This window comes from Pseudorasbora parva, chromosome 15 (assembly GCF_024679245.1).
Source record: "Pseudorasbora parva isolate DD20220531a chromosome 15, ASM2467924v1, whole genome shotgun sequence".
Taxonomy (NCBI): domain Eukaryota; kingdom Metazoa; phylum Chordata; class Actinopteri; order Cypriniformes; family Gobionidae; genus Pseudorasbora; species Pseudorasbora parva.
The window spans coordinates 27,907,788-27,931,953 of NC_090186.1; the positions used below are offsets into that span (position 1 = coordinate 27,907,788).

The 24,166-nt window shown below is 39.5% G+C and overlaps 1 protein-coding gene across 1 annotated transcript in view; it reads right to left on the reverse strand.

Moving 5' to 3' along the window:
* Positions 1-15,506, reverse strand: part of rnf144ab (ring finger protein 144ab) — a 75,508-nt gene extending 60,002 nt beyond the window's left edge. Inside the window, exon 1 of the mRNA XM_067417558.1 lies at positions 15,224-15,506. The gene's annotated coding sequence lies outside the window, so the exon portion shown is untranslated. The remainder of the gene's footprint in view (positions 1-15,223) is intronic.
* Positions 15,507-24,166: the final 8,660 nt, after the last annotated feature.

The following is a 24,166-nucleotide window of genomic DNA, read 5'->3' on the forward strand; positions in this document are numbered from 1 at the left end:
CTATTATATAATAAGTTTGTCCAATGGCCAGTTTCAATCTCTCTTATCTAGCAACCTGTCACTCACATGATACAGTTCACACTTTCTACAATCCAAACAATTACATTTGTTTCTATTCTTCTAATTTGATGTATCGTTGATATACATCATAACGCAGAAGGGTCAGTCAAAATTACCAGTTCCCATGATTCCCACCCAATATCAAAGCCCAAAATTAGTCAGTATTGTATACCAAGTTTTCATTTAGTTTGTATGATCACAATGGTAAACAAGATTTAAAAGGTCATTTTTGCAATTGTGCAGAAACTGCTCCCTTTACCTTTAATGTCTGTGAACTATAAACAAAAGGCCCCTGAGAAAGCACTTACCATAGTTTTACCCAATCAAAACAGAGACTCAAGTACTAAAAAAGATTACTAGAAACAATATGTCCACCGCACCCAGAGTTTTTTCCAAAATCAATAGGGAAATCCCAGGCATGAAAAAAGGCCTATAAACCTCCATTGTTCATTCATCTAGACAACAACTAACCACATCTTAACCACATGAAAAAATAGGTCAGGAAGGGAAATACCCTATAAAGTTGGGTCACGCGCATCAGTTTGGCACAGTGAATCCCTTTAAAGAGTCCAAGATGAAGATGGAGTGTGTCCAACAGGATTTCTTTATGCTGATGGAGGTCAATAGCCTACAGTAGCTCTTAAAGGGATAGCCCAAAAATTTTAATTAGCGAACTATTTACTCACTCTGAAGTCATGTGTATATGACATTCCTACGTCATATGCTGGAATGCCAGTCTCTCGTGAACCTGCGCACATCAGTTAGCGGAAGTTAGCGATTACAGCTTGTAAGATTTTAAATATGCAGTGCTTGACATTAAGCATGTTTATGTGCTTGTCCTTCGGACAAGTAAATCGTTCATTCACTTGTTGAATAAAAAATTTGCTTGTCCGGAAAAAAGTTCAATATTTGTTTAAATTTTTTTTTGTGTGTGTGCGTTGTAAATATAATTTATTCTGAAGCAATATTCTCCCCTGTGTTCAATCAGCTTTGACATATTTAAATATGCATATTTGTGATTTTTTTAAAAAATTTAATCATTTGAAAGTTATGATATTTTTACCTTTTATAAATCTTATTAAATAAAGTCTCTGCTTCAGGTTTCATTTTATATTGTTAAATTTGATCAATACATTAAATTAAAATAAGACAATATAAGGGCTGTTACCAATCAAATAAAATAATTTACACTGAAAAATTACAACTGCATTAAATAATGTTTTGAGATTTGTAGTTTTGAATAGACAAATAACAAATGTTGGAAAGTATGTTTAAACATGAAACTAAACCTCCAGTAGGTGGCAGCAGGTGGCCATCTTAATGAGTAAGTCATTGAGTCGTTCATTCAAACGATTCATTCAAACACTGAATTGTTCAGTTGCTGTGAGAAAAGTTAAGGTTCTGCTGTGAACGATTTTCGCTGCTGAAATAGAACAAACACACTCAATAGTGCATCTAAAATGTAAGTGACTTTAAGTGAATGTTAATGTAATGTTTATGGAACTGTCATATGAAATCAGTGTCACTTTCATTCGTGAATGTATTCAGGAAACAGCTTAAAGCTTGTGTTGTAATTTCTCCTCGAGAGGCTGCACAAGTGTCAACAGCGCAAACTTGTTATCGTCATTTCATTATATATTATCATCCACTATCGATCGGCACTTGCACTAAATTAACACACAATCATTCTTGCATTTTGGTGATTCGCTAGTTATTTTTTGTTTAATCAGGCTCTTGTCTGTCGGGCAAGTAAAATTCTTTTTCACTTGTCCCTTCAAAAAATCCACTTCAAGCGGACAAGCGTTAATGTTGAGCCCTGACCAAAGCACAAACCAAAAACAGAAACAGCCATTCACTGCCATTATAAAGCAGGAAAGAGCCAGGACATTTTTTTTTATATATAACCCTGATTATATTAGTCTGAAAGAAGAATGTCATATACATACACCTAGGATGACCTGAGGGTAAAATCATGGGATAATTTTTATTTTTGGGTGAACTTTAAGCACATTTTCTTGTTGCGTATGCACATTTAAAAGCACATTTATAAGGGAACTGGTTTTACAAAAAGTGTTGGGGACAATATAACTTTCATGTGAGCTTGTAGCACAAGAATGAGTAAAATTATATAACTGATAAAGGTCTTACATAAGATCTATTTTAATCTATCTATTCTAGGTTAAAGCCAAATTAAGCTGTTCTCTCCATTTTTGATCTAACTGTCTCTTATGAGCGGTGTTACTTGGCTATAGTCAAATTGTCAAAACCTTTGGTGAAAACATTAAAACACAATTTCTTCCAAAAAGATAATACAAAGAACATATCAGTATTCAAAAGTAGGGTTAAACAATTAATTGAATTATTGATAATATTGCGGTATGATAAAATACGATTTTGTAACCGCAAAGGCTGCGATTACAGTCTGGTCATATGATGTGCGGGAGTAAAGCAGTGTGATTTAGTGTGAATGCAGATCTCCTGCGGTCTATGATGTCATCATTAATAATCAAGCAAGAGTACAGATGAGAAAATCACTTACAGTTTTTAAACACTGAAATCAATCTTTGTTTATTGCTTGTAAAATGTTTTTGTTCCTCTTTATTATTTACTAGCTTTTATGTTTTGAAGCTATATATTTAAACTTCTTGACATGCATTTGTTTTAATTACATTTGCGTAATTATTTTAAAAAGCACTTATAATAATAAAAAAAAAGATTTTAAGTTTTATTAATAAGATTAATTAATAAGAAAACAAGTTAAAAAAAACTCTTTTGGAATTAGATAGTGAAACCATTTACAGCAGCAATTTAAGTCTAAATGTGCTCAGAACACATACAGACGCCTTTGTGTCAGCAACAACACTGAAATCTCTGAACAACTTAATTGCTTAATTGGATTATAACTACGAACGAGGAGCATGTGAATACATAAGCATAACTCTCTAAGTCAGTTGCTAAGTGATGTTGCCATGTGAAAAACAGAATGAACTATGGACACAGCGAATGGTTGGTATTTTCCTCCATATAAAGCATGACTTCAAAAGACTTGATATAGTCATATGCTGTAGGTTATTTATACAGTGTTTTTTGTTTGACTGCACTGGTCTTTATTTCTTCTCGATAGGCGAGTAACATTGGTTTTATTTTCTTTCATAGAACTAATATATGCTGGCTTTCGCTCTAATATGCTCATGTGTCATGTTTGCCCATTTGCAATCGCATCATCGGTCACTTCAGCTATGATAAAGACCTATTCATTTCCACATCCTATAAACCACTGTCTGTTTCAAGCGTCAGCGCGCAGTGTGTCTGAAAAGTACAATAATAACTCCTAACATATGTTTGTTTCCTTTGTCATTGCCTGAGTTGCGTACCTATGTGTGGGGCGGAGCTATCAAAATAGGGGCGATACCCTTTTGGGGTAGGGGCGTGTTTGTTTTGGTTATTTGAAATACATACATCAGTTAATAGAAAGCACTTACCCCACCTTCAATACATTAAAATACATACTTTGTTACAACAAATAACAGGCATTATATCCTAAAACAGTCAATGATGGGGAAAAAAGTTTTCCGCAAAACAGTGTGGCCATGTGGGAAAATCCAATGCTAATGACTCCTTCAGAACAAATAGGAATGTACAACAGTGAAACCAAATTCTGTAAATATAACAAAAACTAGCATGTATCCTCTGCAAGGCAGTGTGCAGTTCTGAGGAAGCTGAGAGTGTTCCTGCCAAGCACAGGATGTGAGCTCTGCCCAAGGAAACAGCAACACTTCCTGTTTTTGCCATACGCATGCCAGCATGCATGGCTATAAAGCACAGACCTATGCTTTGCAAGACAGAGACCTGCTGGTGTAACATAATACACACAAACACCAAAAATAGATTTTCTACACCACAAGCATAATTACCCATTTTATTTTTCAGTAATTACCTAAATAATACAAACCCGATTCCCAAAAAGTTGGGACACTGTACAAATTGTGAATAAAAAAAGAAATAAAATAATTTCCAAATCTCATAAACTTATATTTTATTCACAATATAATAGATAACATATCAAATGTTGAAAGTGAGACATTTTGAAATGTCATGCCAAATAGCTTATTTTGGATTTCATAAGAGTTACACATTCCAAAAAAGTTGGTACAGGTAGCAAAAGAGGCCGGAAAAGTTAAATGTGCATATAAGGAGAAGCTGGAGGATTAACTTTTTATGTAAATTGGCAACATGATTGGGTATAAAAGGCGCCTCTCACAGTGGCGTCTCTCAGAAGTCAAGATGGGCAGAGGATCAGGACGGCACTGCATCACATACAGGAATATTACTATAATAGAAATCACAACATGGGCTCAGGAATACTTCCAGAAAACATTGTTCACTGTGCCAGTTGCTGTTGCCGGCTAAAACTCCATAGGTCAAAAACGAAGCCATATCTAAACATGATCCTGAAGTGCAGGCGTTTTTTTCAGGGCCAAGGTTCATTTAAAATGGCCTGTGGAAAAGTGGAAAACTGTTCTGTGGTCAGACGAATCAAAATTTGAAGTTCTTTTGGAAAACTGGGATGCCATGTCATCTGTACTAAAGAGGACAAGGTGCTACCCAAGTTGTTATCATTGCTCAGTTCAGAAGCCTGCATGGGGTTGCATGAGTGTGTCTGGCATGGGCAGCTTACACATCTGGAAAGGCACCATCAATGCTGAAAGGTGTATCCAAGTTCTAGAACAACATGCTCCCATCCAGACATTGTCTCTTTCAGGGAAGAAATTTCATTTTCCAACATGACAATGCCAGACCACATACTGCATCATTTACAACATCATGACTGTGTAGAAGAAGGATCCGGGTACTGAAATGGCCAGCCTACAGTCCAGATCTTTCACCCATAGAAAACATTGGCACATCATAAAGAGGAAGATGCGACAAATAAGGCCTAAGACAGTTGAGCAACTAGAAGCCTGTATTAGACAAGAATGGGACAATATTCCTATTCCTAAACTTGAGCAACTTGTCTCCTCAGTCCCCAGACGTTTGCTGACTGTTATAAAAAAAGAGGGAATGCCACACTGTGGTAAACATGGACTTGGTACACATGGTAAACATTTTTGAGATGTGTTGATACCATGAAATTTAAAATCAACTTATTTTCCCCTTAAAATTATATATTTTCTCAGTTTAAAAATACACCATTATGTTGTATTGTAGATAAAATATTGAAATGTGAAACTTCAACATCATTGCATTCTGTTATGACAGTTTAGACAGTTTATGGTTGTTTTAATATACAAAATGTGCAGACACCAACAGATATGCTTAATTTAAATAATTTTGGCTTATACCACAATATAACTAATAATAATTTAATGAAAAACGTTAAGTAACAACTAATAAGATCATGTGAGATATCTTCTCACAAACAAGGATTTGAGATCATTACTAAGTGTTTAATTGAGTGACACATCGTAGTGTGCACCAGAATGCATTGGGAAAGCTCAAGAGATGAATGTCTAGAGGGCTTGTTCCATTTCAGTGTAGACAACATGATCTAAAGAGGATTTAACAGATTACTTGAATGACTGGGATCAAAGGATTTGTAGCGGTTCACAATGTACACCCATCATCTCTAATTCAACAAATGTCTGTGGAATATAGAGAAATATGTAGGAGAGCTGTCTGTGTACTCTCTATTCTCATAAGCATTTACGAGGTTTGAGAAATCAGTACTGGATGTGTATTCAAAAGTTCTGAAAGTAGGCCGCTTTTTTACTTTTTGGTGAATTTGTAATCTGTTTTGAAGACACTGGCCTGTGGCCTCATTAGCACTAAGATTAACCCACTTCATTTGGGATTCCTTCTACTGATCTGTTCTGTTCAGATCCACTGCCATTCATTGTTCTTTTGATGTTGGGAGTCATTATTAAAGTTTATCAGAACTCATGATACCGATTCCCAAATACACATATCATGATGAGTAACATTATGTTAGGCATTACAATCTAATATTGTTCTGGTCCCCCTTTTGCTGCCAAAACAGCCCTGACCCGTCAAGGCAATGACTCAACTAGACCCCTAAAGGTATCTATCTATCTATCTATCTATCTATCTATCTATCTATCTATCTATCTATCTATCTATCTATCTATCTATCTATCTATCTATCTATCTATCTACCTACCTACCTACCTACCTACCTACCTACCTACCTACCTACCTACCTACCTACCTACCTACCTACCTACCTACCTACCTACCTACCTACCTACCTACCTACCTACCTACCTACCTACCTACCTACCTACCTACCTACCTACCTACCTACCTACCTACCTACCTACCTACCTACCTACCTACCTACCTACCTACCTACCTACCTACCTACCTACCTACCTACCTACCTACCTACCTACCTACCTACCTACCTACCTACCTACCTACCTACCTACCTACCTACCTACCTACCTACCTACCTACCTACCTACCTACCTACCTACCTACCTACCTACCTACCTACCTACCTACCTACCTACCTACCTACCTACCTACCTACCTACCTACCTACCTACCTACCTACCTACCTACCTACCTACCTACCTACCTACCTACCTACCTACCTACCTACCTACCTACCTACCTACCTACCTACCTACCTACCTACCTACCTACCTACCTACCTACCTACCTACCTACCTACCTACCTACCTACCTACCTACCTACCTACCTACCTACCTACCTACCTACCTACCTACCTACCTACCTACCTACCTACCTACCTACCTACCTACCTACCTACCTACCTACCTACCTACCTACCTACCTACCTACCTACCTACCTACCTACCTACCTACCTACCTACCTACCTACCTACCTACCTACCTACCTACCTACCTACCTACCTACCTACCTACCTACCTACCTACCTACCTACCTACCTACCTACCTACCTACCTACCTACCTACCTACCTACCTACCTACCTACCTACCTACCTACCTACCTACCTACCTACCTACCTACCTACCTACCTACCTACCTACCTACCTACCTACCTACCTACCTACCTACCTACCTACCTACCTACCTACCTACCTACCTACCTACCTACCTACCTACCTACCTACCTACCTACCTACCTACCTACCTACCTACCTACCTACCTACCTACCTACCTACCTACCTACCTACCTACCTACCTACCTACCTACCTACCTACCTACCTACCTACCTTGTCAAAAGTACCAACCGCGATACCAATTCGGTACTGAAATGTTAAAAATATGACGCTTTGAGCACTGTTGAGCAGAATCTTAAACACCTCTGACTGGCCATTGTGCTCACGCGCTCATCAAATAGGTCTATGATTGGCTACTTTGATCAGCGCGTCACAAACATGTTGTAAAAATACATCAATGACGCTTTTCACGGAGTGCTTACACAGATACACACAGAGCGTTTGAATGTAGGTGTCTATCAGCCTACCGGTCCGCTGGTCGACGCCTGCTTGTGCTTTCAAACGCTGCCGCTCCCGCTTTCAAAACACTTTTCAAACACTTCCGTGTTGTTTCAAACCGCTGCCGTGAGTTGATCATTGTAGCCAATCACAGGCACATCCGATGAGCGTGTGAGCACAATGACCAATCAGAGGTGTTTACGATTACAGCTCAACAGCGCTCGAAGCCTCACATTTTTAACATTTCAGTACCGATTTGGTATCGCAGTCGGTACTTTTGACAACACTACTATCTATCTATCTATCTATCTATCTATCTATCTATCTATCTATCTATCTATCTATCTATCTATCTATCTATCTATCTATCTATCTATCTATCTATCTATCTATCTATCTATCTATCTATCTATCCATCTATCTATCTATCTATCTGGGAAATAAGTATTTGAACACTGCTATTTTGCAAGTTCTCCCACTTGGAAATCATGGAGGGGTCTGAAATTGTCATCATAGGTGCATGTCCACTGTGAGAGACACAATCAATTCAGAAATCACAATATATATATATATTTTTTAAACTATTTATTTGTATGATACAGCTGCAAATAAGTATTTGAAGACCTGTCTATCAGCTAGAATTCTGGCCCTCAAATACCTGTTTCACACTGCCCGATTTCCCCCCCGATTTTGAGTCACCGACAGGTTTTGCAAAATCGCAGACAAATGCCCAAGATCATAAGATAATCGGTGCTTGTGCATGCGAGTGACAATCACGCAGTGTGAATAATCAAAGATGCGATCAGAGAGAATCGCAGACGATTCGCCGACGCCTGCGAGATATTTGGCATGCTAAAATATCTGGACCTGTCGGAGATTGAAACTCCTGCTGTGTGAACTGCGTTCTGACTGAAAATTACATCTGCGATGACCGACAGCCAATGAAAGAGTGAGATACAGGGCAGCGGGAGGTTCAGGGAGGAGTAATAGAGCAGAATATCAGTATTTTAATAGATATATTTACAATTCTATCAAACAGAAACAAAGCCCAAACATTTGCACATTACTAAATTATTTATTTACCTCAAACTGTCTTTGCAGAACACAATCCTGGCTCCCTCTGTCTCTCCAAATTTCTTCCCCCATAATCTTTTTTCTTTTTCTCCACAAATCAGCGCACATACAATTTGAAGCACACTTTGTGCAGTTTATCATTTTTAACAACAATTCCAAGTCTCGCGCGAGAACTCTGACGCACGTGTGATCTCGCGTTGTTTACTTGTCACGTCGCACGTGTAGTTGGGAAACGTAGTTTGCGCACCAGAGAGAGAGAGAGAGAGAGAGAGAGAGAGCGAGAGAGAGCGAGAGAGAGCGAGAGAGAGCGAGAGAGAGCGAGAGAGAGCGAGAGAGCGCGAGAGAGCGCGAGAGAGCGCGAGAGAGCGCGAGAGAGCGCGAGAGAGCGAGAGATTTGTCGGCAAGTCTTGTTCAGTCAAGCAGTGTGAACTCCTCTGTCGTCAAACCATCGTGCAGTGTGAACACAGCAGTGACTGAATGATACCCCAGATAGTCATGCAGTGTGAAAAGAGCTGTGACCTGACGAGTTGATGAAATCATGCAGTCTGAACTAGGATTTAGTCTGTCTTTAAAATGTCCACCTCTACTCCATTTATTATCCTAAAGTAGATGCACCTGTTAGAGGTCATTAGCTGCATGAAGACACATGTCCACCTCATAAAATCAGTAAAGCCTAGTTCAGACTGCACGATTTTCAAACTCGTCGGGTCGCTCTTTTCACACTGCATGACTATCTGGGGTATCATTCAGTCACTGCTGTGTTCACACTGACCGATGGTTTGACGACAGAGGAGTTCACACTGCATGACTGAACAAGAGGAAGAATCGCCGACAACTCTCTCTCTCCGGTGCGCAAACTACGTTTCCCAAACACGCGTGCGATGTGACGAGTAAACAACGCGAGATCACACGTGCGTCAGACCGGAGTTCTCGCGCGAGACTTGGAATTGTTATTAAAAATGATAAACTGCACAAAGTGTGCTTCAAATAGTATGTGCGCTGATTTGTGGAGAAAAAGAAAAAAGATTATGGCGGAAGAAATTGTTGGAGAGACAGAGGGAGCCAAAGAGGTAAATAAAACAGTTTGTAATGTGCTGCTGCTGCGGCTGGATGTGCAAATGTTTGGCCTTTGTTTCTGTTTGATAGAATTGTAAATATATCTATTAAAATACTGATATTCTGCTCTATAACTCCGCCCTGAACCTCCTGCTGCCCTGTATCTCACTCTCTCATTGGCTGTCAGTGTAATTTTCAGTCAGAACACAGTTCACACAGCAGGAGTTTCAATCGCCGACAGGTCCAGATATTTAGCATGCCAAATATCTCACCGCCGTCGGCGACTCGTCGGCGATTCTCTCTGATCGCGTCTTTGATTATTCACACTGCGTGATTGTCACTTGTGTGCACAAGCACCGATTTGCCTGTGATCTCGGGCATTTGTCGGCGATTTCACAAAACCTGTCGGCGACTCAAAATCGGGGCAAAAATCGGGCAGTGTGAACTAGGCTTAAGAATCCAACTGACATGGCCAAGACCAAAGAGCTGTCCAAAGACACTAGAGACAAAATTGTACACCTCCACAACTGGAAAGGGCTACGAGGAAATTGCCAAGCAGCTTGGTGAAGAAACGTCCACTGCTGGAGCAATCATTAGAAAATGGAAGAAGCTAAACATGACTGTCAATCTCTCTCGGACTGGGACTCCATGCAAGATCTCACCTCGTGGGGTCTCAATGATCCCAAGAAAGGTGAGAAATCAGCCCAGAACTACATGGGAGGAGCTGGCCAATGACCTAAAAAGAGCTTGGGCCACCGTTCCCAAGGTTACTGTTGGTAATACACTAAGACATCATGGTTTGAAATCATCCATGGTACGGAAGGTTCCCCTGCTTAAACCAGCACATGTCCAGGCCCGTCTTAAAAGGTCATGAAACCCCCCCGCTGCAGCGGTGTTTTTTCACACCTTTGATTTGAAAAGGCTTCTTAAAAGGGGAGTGGTCGACTGTGAAAAGGTGGGATGGGAATTGTGTGGAAAGAGGGAATGGTTTGCATAAAAAGGGGAGTGTCATTGGGTGCATTAAGATTAGCGATGCCAACAGCAGCAGTTACAGCGATTCTTGGTTCATGAGTGTGTGGTTCATTCTTGGAGACATGTTCTTGGTTCACACGTTGGGATTGTTTACAACAGTGAGATTGAATGAGGGATGAGTACAGAGAATGAGAGCTCTGAGACGTGACGTGCAGCAGAGATCGCAAGTTTTCAGCTCTTCAAATCAGCATAATTCAGTATTAATCCAGAGTAATAAAAATAAATAAATGTTATTCTGTATGACGAAATATTTTGCAAACATGTGATAATTAAACTATATTTGTCCAAATATGCACGCTGTTGGGCAAGATGAACAACGTGCCGACGTGATAACATGAACCACCCACGAACATGCTAGCAAATGCGATAGAGGTCTAATGATGCCTTCAGGTGCTCTCGGAATTATCGTAAATACGAGTTTCCTAGGTAAAAATTGCACATGAACTTCAGAAGTCGGAATTATCAAATTTCCGATGGCACGTGAAGGCAGCATAATTCTAGATCGGGGTAAAAGCGAAGGGGTTTGAGGTTTCATAGTCTCGACCGCGCATCTGAAGCACAGAGCACTTGCGCTGGGTTGCCGTGAAGATCCGCGCTGTCACTCGGCAGCTAAATCTATATTTGTCCAAATAGGCAGACTGCGGTTTAGTGCATGTCTATGACCACAAATAAAACAAAAAGGTGGCTTTTCGTTCTTGTTGATATTTCATCAAAAATATTGTTCATTAGCCTACAGATCGGTTATTTTGCACTCCTAACATTAGATAGTCAACGCTTGCAGGTTCAGCGTGCGATTCCTCAAGTTAATTTTACTTTACAGAGCCTTTGTAGCAAAGGCTTCCACAAAAAGGGCACCAGGGCACCATAAGGGCGCCAGGTTACAGATCGCTCGGCGCCCTTACGTTACTTTGTATCAGCATAACGCCTCACTTTCCTCCTTGACTTTTCTGGACGCTGCTTTCAAAACTTCCCTAACATACAATAATGATGGACGACGAGCCTGACAGAAGTGACTGTCTCATGCATATTAACTAAATTATCTGGTATGCATACTACAGTGCAGTGATTGGACTGAATGAGCTTTATGTCATTAATATATATCGAGAATCGCTCGGATCGGTCGACGTCAGCATGTGCCCAGCAGCCCATACTTGGCTGAAAGCACACACTGACGTCAGCATTTGTGACGTCCGACTCAGCTTTTCAAACCGGAAGACAGAAATCACTGAAAAATGCAAAAATAACTTTTTTTCACATATGAATAACATTAATGAGTACCTTTAGTGTTTTTAAGTATGTGCAGCCTATACATATCTGTTTACAATTTAAAAAAGTGTTTTGGTGTTTCATGACCCTTTAAGTTTGCCAATGACCATTTGGATGCACCAGAGGAGAAAGACATGGGAGAAAGTCATGTGGTCAGATGAGACCAAAATATAAATGTTTGATCATAATTCCATTAAACGTGTTTGGAGGAAGAAGAATGATGAGTACCATCCCAAGAACACCATTCATACTGTGAATCATGGGAGTGGTAACATTGTGCTTTGGGGGTGTTTTTCTGCACATGAGACAGGGTGACTGCACTGTATTAAGCAGAGGATGAACGGGCCCATGTATTGCGAGATTTTGGGAAACAAACACCTTCCTTCAGATAGGGCATTGAAGATGGGTCGAGGCTAGGTCTTCCAACATGACAATGACCTGAAGCACACAGCCAGGATAACCAAGGAGTGGCTCTGTAAGAATCATATCAAGGTTCTGGCGTGGCCTAGCCAGACTCCAGACCTAAACCCAATAGAGAATCTAGAGAAGATCTGTGTGGAGGAGAGGACCAAAATCCCTCCTGCAGTGTGTGCAAACCTGGTGAAAAACTACAGGAAACGTTTGACCTTTGTAATTGCAAACAAAGGCTACTTAACCAAATATTAACATTGATTTTCTCGGCTGTTCAAATACTTATTTGCAGCTGTATCATACAAATAAACAGTGAAAAATCATACGTTGTGATTTCTGAATTTATTTTTATTTAGATTATGTCTCTCACAGTGGACATGCTTCTACGATGACAATTTCAGACCCATCCATGATTTCGAAGTGGGAGAAGTAAATGTAATGTAAATAGCATGGTGATCCAATATATATTATTATTTGGGTCTTAATAATACCAAAGGTCTTATTTTACCAGTAAAAAAGTTATTTTACATTATTATTTTACATTAATCCTACATTATTTTAACTATATCTAGTCAGTGACAGAGTGCAAGCATATTCATCTAAAATATTTCTTTATTTTCAGTTTCAGAATCATGAATATTTTTAGGCGTCACCATTGTACTGTGCATTAGGTTATCAACATCAAGTCCAAGCCTAATCTTTTCCATCCCCAATGTAATACCAAATCTAGCATTTTAATCAACAGTACATTTTTTGTCTTGAAGTATCACAGTAATATCGTATCGTGCGTTCACTATCGTGATATGCATCAAATTGTGACATGAGGATATATATCGTTACACCCCTATTAGTCATACATTTTAGTTCTTATGCCTAAGGTACAAGACAATATAATATATAAGGTGACGCTTAAATGCCGTAAAATTAGTCTGACACCAGGCTCATATTATGCTCCACCAGACATAAATACGCCTCATATTTTGTAAAGCTGGTGATCAGCATGCAGTGAGTCACCGCAGCCTCTTGTCCTCACTAGACTGAAAAGATGCTAAACATTTCTCACAAAAATCATAAAGGACACATTAATAGGCTAATTTATTTATTGTGATCTCAATACCAATTCGTCTACCTGTACCAAGACACATAACCTTAACGTAATATTTTAAGTGTTTGTGTGTGTAGAGCAGGAAGACTAAAAAAGCAGTTTGGCAGGCACAGTTTGTTCCGGATATGGGAAGTCCCTGTGCATTTCATGAAAGGGACATTCAGAGCTGATCAGCTGTACTACAACAGACATTAATACCCCTCTTTCATGCTCAGCCTGCTTCTGTAATGTCACACTTGCCTCAATTAACTTCTCCACTTGTTAACGTTATGTCTTAACATAACCAATTTAGGTTAAAACCATCAACATTTACACCACTAAACCAAATGCACAAATTAATTATGTGAATAAAAGCCTAAATTGTATAAGCCAATCATACATATTGTAAAAGCCTGTTCATCATATGATATAAAGCAATCATGTCTCTTCTGGATATTTTGGACTAAACAGCTCAATTCATTCGTTTCACGATCTCTAACAAACTTGTCTAAGTCAAAGTTCCAGTTGTGTAGCTCTCAATGGAGGGACAGAAATCTCTCAGATTTCATCAAAAAGATTTCATTTTGTGTTCCGAAGATGAACGAATGTCTTACGGCTTTGGGACAACATGAGGGTGAGTAAATTTAATTATGACAGAATTTTAATTTCTGGGTGAACTAACCCTTTAAATCAAGCATGATCTGGGTCACCCCCAGACTGGCCACAGCAACAAATGCCAAGGCTGTGGGTGCTAGTCGAGTCAAACTAAGCTGAGAGGCTTTGCAGGAGTTTATGCATGAATAGGGCACATGTCCAGCTTGGCCACTCTGGAGTCTGATTTTTCAAAACTTATAAAATCTGAAAAAAGATGGATGTGAACCACACTTATGGTTACAGTCAGGGTTAGAAATAGTTACTAACTGGAAATAAATCAAACCTATAACTATAACTGAAATAAAAAATTAATTCAACCTAAATACTAATATTAAAATATTACATCTAAAACAAATTCTAAAATAAAAATTAAATAATTTAAAATATAAATAAAAAAGTAAATAAACTTTATAAAAGTAGCCTGTATAAATACTAAAATAACAATCAGGTTACATATTGTGTTTTTTGTTTATTTTTTAATCATTAATAACAGAAAAGTCAAGTTGGTTTGTTTGTTAAAAATTGTTATTTCTCATTGATCAACGGATTTCCTAATGCACTAAACACCCTGCATGCATAAACAGCAAAGGTGGGAAGCACATTCATCCAATGAATCAACAGTAGACTGGCAGCATTATATAACATACTATTAAGAACAACAACTCCCACAAACATTGTTAAAGGTCATGTTTTGACTGAACAATGTCCTGGGAAAGGGTGCACATGATCTCATCTGTTTTCTGAGTAGTCTAGCCGTCAGTAAACTATACTTGGTTTGCTAAAAGTACATTTCTAAAGTGAACTAAACCCATCCATTTAGACTATTACCATTAAAGCCACTGGTGGTTAGGGAAAGCCCTATAGGGAAGCCTGTTGTTTTATGACCATCTCCTTAAATGACACGTATAAGATATAATGGAGTTTCCCTGGATTATGTGAATCGGATCAGCCTGAAAAAGCATGCTGAGATTTCCCAAACGCCTGTCTACTCATAAAATATCTACAGCATGTTACGTGTTACAACGTCCACGACAGCTACATTTTTAAATACAGACATACAAGATTGCATGCAACCCAAACAAATCCCTGCAGTCATATTAGAATGATTTAAATCCACACTACATGCATTGCTTACCTTAGGATGAATCTGCAGTTGTCAGTCCGTTATAGAAATATAATCAGCTCCATGCACAACTAAGCGCAATGTATTCCTATACGTCAGCATTTGTCGCAGGTAAATTAAGAAATAATAGCTTACAGAATCATATCACAGAAAGAGAGTAATTTGTCAAAGAAACGGTGTATGTCCTTATTCACATCAGCTGGTCGGACTGGTCTCCGTGGCTCTCTGGAGAGGCGCCATTTGACTGCGCCTGGAGGCGCGCGGCTTCTGAGACGCGACCGATGTGTTATTGTAAAATCAGTGCTCACAGGCGCCCTCTGCTGACGCGACGCAAATAGTGATGTTAAGGCGGACAACCGTGAAGTGCCATCTGTTGGTTTAAAAGAGCATTATCGTGCATAGGCTGTCCTAATTTGACCCGTGCATGACACATAGCTGAACCAAAATTCAGAATTCAGACAGTATGTAAATTAAAATTATAGTAAAATATCTGTCTTTTTTAAAGGTTTTAATTGGAGATTGGAGATTGATCCAGGTTGTAATGAAATTGCTTTGACAGAATATATCAAGTATGGGACAAAATTTCACTTTTTTGTGATTTCACTTTTTTGTATCTGCAAAGTTACAGGGCTGAAAGTTCAATGCAAACGTAGATATTGTCTTTTAAATTTATGGCAGTTTATTGGCTACAAAAACGGCCGGTTTGGACTACAACAAGCTTTTTCCCAGGTTGGTGACATCACAAACCCTTGCTAGTCACCGCAGATGTGACTTCTGCCCGTGATGGTGAGGGGTGTGGTGTTTCCGGACAACCTGTGCTTGGCACTTCAGCAAATAAAAATACACGAAACTACATTTGGCCTTCTAAGACCATTGCGTTTTCTCGGAGGGATGGGCTTCATAGAAGCGGGAAGGAAACAAGCCATTCAAAGGACAGTGGAGACAGCGCTGTGGAATAAAGGTAAAATATAAGAAAAATATGGCGTTTAAAAAACACAGAACCACCCCATTAAACATTCTTGGAAACATTTTTGGGATAATGGAACACAATTCAACAACATATATAACACTGGTCTAGTGGTTTTTGGATATTTTAATCCAGAAATCTTTCTTATTGTGCCTTTAAACTATGGACACTTTTAAATTCTATAATGTACATTTTCATATATTACAGTAAAAATAAACCTGTATTTGAGAAATGCCTTCATTATTTAATTCATGCACGTTTAACGCTATAATGATGATCAAAGCAAAACAAACCATTTCATTATTTACAGTGAATATGTAATACTATCCAATCTGAGATTGACATATCTTGTAGTGTCATTGCCATTATTCCCCACTAGGTGTCAGTGTAAGGCTTACAATTCCAATGTCAGTCACAAAATGTGCATTGAAAAAAAGTGCACTTGTCTACACCGCAGAACATGCCAGGACATGTTACAACATATTATATTTCAGCATGTTAGTTGTTTTGGAAGTCTGCATGATAATCTACATGCTAATCTGATGTTCGGAAATGATGTTCTGGAAAGCATGCATAATGGCTCTGTTTCTATCACACAGGCAAGATACAGATTCGAGATTTACTTCATGTTATACATTGTAAAGCTGTAGAAAACAGCATTACGCATGTATAATTATAACCTTAACATCTAAGTAAATGTTTTATTATTCATTCAGTATTCAGTAGAAAAACAGTTACCACATCTAAGGTAATTTGAGCTTTGTACAGTATATGCACATTTGTATTGACAAAACAGCAGTGGAAGAAATGAGCTGTTAAGAGAGTGAAAATATCAAGCATGCAGCTTTAATGGTGAAAAATGTTGAGGAGCACAGCAGGTCAGATATTGCCTTGTGGTTTGGTGTTTACCTTTGCACTCCATGATGTAGCTCAGGGCAAGTCACTATGGCAACTTCCTTGCACCAGGAAGGGAATAATTGCAGTCCGGAATTCCAAATGGATCGTGTGCCTTGTTGAAGGTGATAGTTTTGTGCTGCTCATTCACATACTGCAATCTGTCTGACTAAAGAAAACAGTCACATATTGACCTGGTTCCTGCGGTGGATTTCTGTGTTCACATGCTGCAAATAAGTGGATTTGCTTCAGTATAAAGGGATACAACTAAAGCTGCCATGTTTTATGTCATGAGAAGACATGTATGGGATTTTGTTCGTGAGTCCAAGTCATATATCATTTAGTAGTTGTTGCATTTTTCCTCTTTGGGTCCAGTAAGTTTTGGAGATAAATTCTCTCCTTTTCTAATGTTTCTGCTATGAAGGGTCACTTTGATCAGTCAGCTTTTCTTCTGCCTGCATTTGGGTGGTATCTTCTGAGAGAAATGTTATATTGTGTGTGACAAAGCTATGAAAAGCACAGGCTCTATTACATAAATCACTCTCAAAAACAGCAAGTGAAAAAGATTACGTTGGTCTGAAGTGATTGTAAAAAAAAAAAAAACCCAGTAGTGTAGCAATAATGGCACAGAGCACAGATTACACAGAAATCAGATCGAGCCAAGGGCAGGTTCCTGTTGGTCAGCGCACCAAATCTGTGTAACCAACTAGAACCGTTGCAAAATCTGTGTGTATTTTTCCATGCAGACTTTGCATTAGTTTCACCGTAGTCACACGGATTCACCACGTTATTGCTGACCAACAGAAAGCTGCTAAGTTTGATAGTGCTTCTGTAGCTCTCTGAGCTTTATTGATTGCTAAACTTTTTTTTGCCCCTGAATGCATTTTACAGAACAGGAATATAAAATTTTGTGGGAAATAATATTGCCCTTCTGTGGATTTGAACATAGAACTTGGCCTGGCCAAATCTGACAGAACTTTGTATTTCATGCCATATTCCATATTTTCTTGTTTGGTAACTTATATCAGTCTTTCTAAAAGTGATCGCATGCATACCTCCATTCATCGCTTGCTGGATTTCTCAGTCGTCCTAATTCTGCAATCATTCTCTCAAAGAAGATGGAAGAGAGTTAGATAAGGGCTAGAGCTGCAGAACATCCGTGTCATATACCTGCTGACCCCTGTGTTTTGTTTGCCACATGCCCATTACAATTTCATTACATGCAGCCAATACATCTTTTTTAAAATCTTGATTAAATCTTCATGCTTGAGCTAACCGGAGGCACTGATCCATCTAGCTGTCTTCTCTGCTCCCACTTTAACCTCTGGGGTTGTGTGCACAGGGCCATTCTCGGCGCAGTCCGGTGAACCCTTTTGACACTAATTGAATTACTGGAAAGAGCGCAAAGCCATGTGACCTCTTTATGTTATGGTCATTAGAGAAGATAGGAACTGATTTTTTAATCACACATACAGTATTTGTGAAACTTTTCAGCTGACCCAAAGATGCAGAGGACCTGAGGGTGAACCGCTATGCCAAATTCAACACGAGAAGTCTCTTTTCATCTGAAAAGTCCTGATTACAGGACTGCAGTAGGGCAGAGAACAGCAGCTTGGATCTGTTATCCATCACCCAGCCTGACAACGGACCACTGCAGGCCATTCAATCCCAGTGTTCCTCATTCCTGCACCATAACCATACATCTCCCCCTCCTTTACTTCTCCACCTGGTTCTAACTAATGAACCCCTGAGGTCAAGGGTGACAGTAGGGCCACTGTTGTCAGTCAGACAATGTCCAGATGATTCCTCTGTCGTTTCCCCTTCCATCATCCTTCTTATTCCTGTCCCAAATGCACCTTGATTAAACTAGGTGACATTACCTCATCACTGCTGTTAAAATACGAGTTTCATTCGAACTCAGGCAGTTGAATGACTTCACTCAGCTGGCTGTGGTTTTCATCTGCATTTATACCCAGAGTCCCAGACCTTTATTTCCTGGAATAATTAATGACCTAACCAGAAGCAACCTTGTTATTTACTAGATGAACAGGGCCGGTGACAGACACCAGGGGAGGGAATTAGAAGGCCTGTGTGTGTGGATTTGTTACAAGCCGCAACGCTTCTTTCCTCGGCCCAGCTGCAGTTCTTCTCCCAGCGGAAACCAACCGGACTGCGTCCATCACTTCAGGTGGAAGTGATTCCATTAGCAGCTGTAAGGCTAATGCCTTGTTCTCCCTGCAGACTTGGAGGGGTTGTATAAGAGGCCTACATTAGCTCCCGAAGGCCCCGGAGGGTCCTTTTAAACATCAGAATCTGGATCTATCAGAAAACGACCAAAACGTGAAGGGGATTGGTTTACACAATAGGCCTTACACACAAAGAATGAATTGAATAAATAAATGAATTTAAAAACTACTGAGTATTTGGCAGCACTTCACAATAATGTTTTGTTTGTTAACAGTAGTGAACTATGTGAGTTAACATGAACTAAAAATGAACTATTTCTACAGCATTTCTCAATCTTAATGTTCATCACATCATTTAATAATAGCTACATTTTTAAGATCAAACGTATGTGTAGTCAATGCACTGTGAACTATCATGAACATTTTTAACAAACAAAATGCTGTGAAAATGCATTGCTTAGTGTTATGTAGGATAGTGGTTGAAATGGGTACTGCAGTCCAAATTCTAAATATTGGAGAGTTGTTTCCCCCGCCCCTTCCCTCTCCTTCTCCTCCTCCTCAAACTCAATGCTCACACGGGCTGCCAGCTTGAGGACAAGCAACAAGAGCAAGCGCAATTGACAATGAAAGCCACACTCTAAGTTGATTTTTCTGCATTTAATGTGCTCTCGTTCATAGAGATTTTTTGATGGATGCTTTCACGATTCACAGTGAGAGTGCCCCAATTACCACCAGAGGGCACTCCACTCCAGACGGTCACTCCATCAAAGACTACATTACCTATAATCCTTTGCCTGGACTCATTAGCACTCACTGTTTATACCTGTGTCTTATTACCTCAGCCTATATAAACCATTGCTGCGTCCTAATTCGCCTACTTATACTACGTCCTAAAAATATGTACTCTTTTTGTGAAGAAAAAGTATATACTTTTGAGTGTATAGCAGAAAAGTATGCAAGCTTTGGGACATACTACTTCGCCATCTTTAACGGACTCTGACGCTTAGTTACGTGCATCCCGTCACCGTTTAACTGCCCTGTCAATCATCGTCAGATTCGTCACAGTTCAAATCCTCCACATTCAGGTTCATTTCTTACCCTATCGGAGAGAAATGTAGCCGCACGTTGATCTGCCATTTGTGGGTCTTTAATGCAGAGTCTCTCCTCATGTGTTTGCAGTTTAATTATAATGATGCATTTAAAAGTTAATGGCCAAACGAGTCATTACAAAAGTTCACAATGCTGCTGCAGGTGAAAAATAATGTGGATAACACTGAATAAATATATTTTTGTCAGGTTAAATATTGATAGCTGGTCACTCAAACCTCTTTATCTAAACTTCTCTACTTAACCGCCGGACTCGCACATCTGCCATGTTTGTAGTTTTTTTAATGCTTTTTATCCGAATTTGTAGTTCTAATCGAATCCCCGTCCACCTCGCAGTGAGTTGTGGGCAATATCAGCCGTTGGAGTGCCCATCGATTCATACTTCGAATTCGGACCGGAAAAGAGTAAACCATCCGGGTATCTGTGGAATACTCTTTTCAACATACTATGATTTGGGACATACTAATTCTATTTTTGAATACTATTTAGTATGGATAGTATGCGAATTGGGACGCAGGGCATGTTCACTCTGTCATTCATGGCAAAGTCTTGTTTAGGGTTACACTGCATTTTTGAGTGGTTTCCCTGTTTTTTTGTCTCTTGGTTTGTAGGATTTGTAGGATCGTGTCTGTTTCCCGGATTAACCTTTTGCCTCTGTCCCCTGCTTTGTTTGTTTGTATTGGACTGATTACCTGTTATGGCCTGTTTTTGGTCTACGAGCGTAGATTGCCCTTTCATTAAAGCTGCGTTTGGATCATCTACCTTCTGTCTTAGAGCAGCAGGTTAAAGATACAGAGTGAACAAGGGGTGCTTCCCAATTCTTTTTTTGTGCATCCTTGTTTCCTTTCCTACCTTCCTTTCCTCGTGCCATAGCTCCACCCCTTCAAGGACGCGAGGGAAAGGCGCGAGGACGGAGGAACTGAATCAAGTGAAATGATATATCCTCGCTCCCTTTAACGTCACTTCAAAGCGTCGTCAATTAATGATGACGCCGCTGGATTTAGTCGGGATTCTTGAACATTAGAGATAAATATTTATATTGTAAGCTTTGGCCTCCACAAAATACCACATTTGTCCATATTTTAATCAGTATTACCAGTTATTATTAACAACGAATTCCAGTTATTAACTGCTTTCCGTTGTATAATATTAGTGTCTATTTGTTTCTTTCATTTTCTTGTGCTTTGATATAATTCTGAAACTGTCAGTTGTTGTTATTTGACAAACATTTTGTACATATTGTGTCTTGTACATATAAACATAATAATACTGATTAATAAACTGTGGCAAGATGTAAAGGGGGAGGAGAATTAATGCATGCGTCACGTTTAGTCGATAAAACACTTCCGCAAAGGATACTCCAGTGTATCCTTGCTCATGACTCCTCAGGAAGCCTCCTCACTCCTCCATCCTCGCGGTGCAATCAGAGAATTGAGATGTCCTACAAGATGGCTTAGCTCCATCGGTTTCCTGGTCATAGGACGGAGGACATAGGAGCGAGGAAACGAGGAGGGATATTGAGAAGCACCCATGGTTTATATAGGCTGATGTAATGAGACACAGGTGTAAACAGTGAGTGCTAATGAGTCCGGGTAAAGGATTATAATTAATGTAGGGTGCATCTCAATCAGCTCCCTAGTTCAGTAGTCAGGGCACTGATCAGGGAGTCAGCCCATTGACTTTTGTCCTGATCAGTGCCCTGACTAGTGAACTAGGGAGCTGATTGAGACACAGTGGTAGTCTTTGATGGAGTGACATTTCGGAGTGGAGTGCCCTCTGGTGGTAATTGGGACACTCTCACTGGTGAATCAGGACAGATGCTGAGGCTTTTTAGGTTGGTTTAAAGAATCTTCGATCTCTGACCCAGTTTATTTGGTGGCTTCTATGTCAGCAATACACTGTGTTTTGTGGGGTTAAAATATTATTGGATTGAAAAAACTGGTGGCGTGCGGTATCACACAGAGCAAAACAAAAATAGACATTCCGACATAGAATGCACATTTCAAAGTAGCATTGTGGATGTTGCATTGTTTTTCACAGAAACAATGTGAATTTAGCATGTTTCCTAAATATCTCCAAGCATATTATGGTATTATTATATGCTTTAGTAAAGTGAAAAACGTACATACTGGACTAATGTTAATAATTTAGACGTTCTTGTAAAGTGTAACAGTCAGTTTATTTATTTGAATATAAATGTATTTATCAGGTTTGTTTCAGGTATTTAAACAGTGGTGTAAAGTATTTGACTAAATTCAGTTAATTACAGTATTTATGTATAATTTTGGTTACTTCAAAATTTCTTTAAAAGAAATTAGCAACTTTTGCGCTCTACTTGATATTTTTGAATAACTAGGCCTAAATGTACTCTTTACATTCATAATGAGTAATGCAGTTACTCACTACATTTTGCATGGCACAACTTTTTGTGCAGTAGTTTATTTCTGCAACAAAAAAGCAATATCGCCATCTACAGGGCATTGAAAGTATATATTGTGTGTTTTGCCCTTGCTCACCCAAAATTGTAGCCTAACAAGTCAGACCCACATCAAGATGTTTGGTCTGGTAACTCACCATTGAAAGGGCTCAATCCAAGGGGCGGGATAAAACGGTTGTCTATCACACTCCCTCTGCACGCGATAGGATAGCGCTACAACCAACCAGAGCAACGTGAAGCGAAGCTAGCTGATAGATTATCCGGTCGGCAAAACTCAGAACACATCTTCCCTTCTTAAGAATGACTTCAGTGCTGTTCTTTGTTCTTTTCTCAGAAAAAAGCTTAACTCTAAGTCTAGAGTCGCGGTCAAAGCTGATTCGAAAGAACGCCGTTCGCTAGTTTCTGTGTTTACTAGAAGCACGCAAGTGCAAACTCTGCCGTCATTATGTTAAGCCCCACCCATACTCCATACACGATGTGATTGGCCTGACCAGAGTTTGGTTTTTACAGCTCAGATGTGTATTGATAGTTGCTAGACGACATTCACGGCAGATTAGATTTACTGCTGCTAGGGGGGGTCTAGATTTCTAGGCTACCAAAATTGGGCTATTTACGTGAATGTAAGCACATTAGCAGGTAGTTGTAAATTGCATGCGTTTCATCTATGGCATGAGAAATGAAAGCTTCAGCATAAGTTCTGCCAGGAAGACTTAATTGTTACGTCATTTCAACTTCTATCTATCCAATCACATTCTAATACTTGGGTATAAAAGATCGGTACTTACTCATGTTTGAGTTTGCAGATGATGACGCCCCAATTCACCGCCATCCTCCCCACCAGCTCCAAGTCAAATCCTTCCCTACTCCACCCCACCACCACCACCAGGATGGTCCCTTCCATACCTCACGGGGGGTCGGCTGCGCCTCTGCCTTCGTCTTCAGGCAGGATATGCAGAGTCCATACCCTCTGATTGCGAGCTACGGACGGGGCCTATGCCAAAGTACTTTATTGCTTGCTGGATTGTTAATAAATGGATTATTGTCACAGTATCTATTCTCCCGAGTCTTTCTGGCAGAACATGAGATAATCAAGTAGTATTGGAACTGATTTAAATTATTTTGTCATTTTCGCTCAGAGGGTGAGTTATTAATGACAGAATTTACAATTTTGGGTGAACTAACAGTTTAAACAGTTCCTTTCTCTCTCTGCTCTTCTGTAAACAGCATTGCAGTCTCTGACGTTGAGGATGAAGTGAAAAGGGTCAAGATGTTTATTCAGTTTAGTCCAATCTGTTAACCAAAAACAAATGTTTTATTTCTTCATTCTTAAATATTAAAGGTCCCGTTTTTCGCGTGTTTTCGAA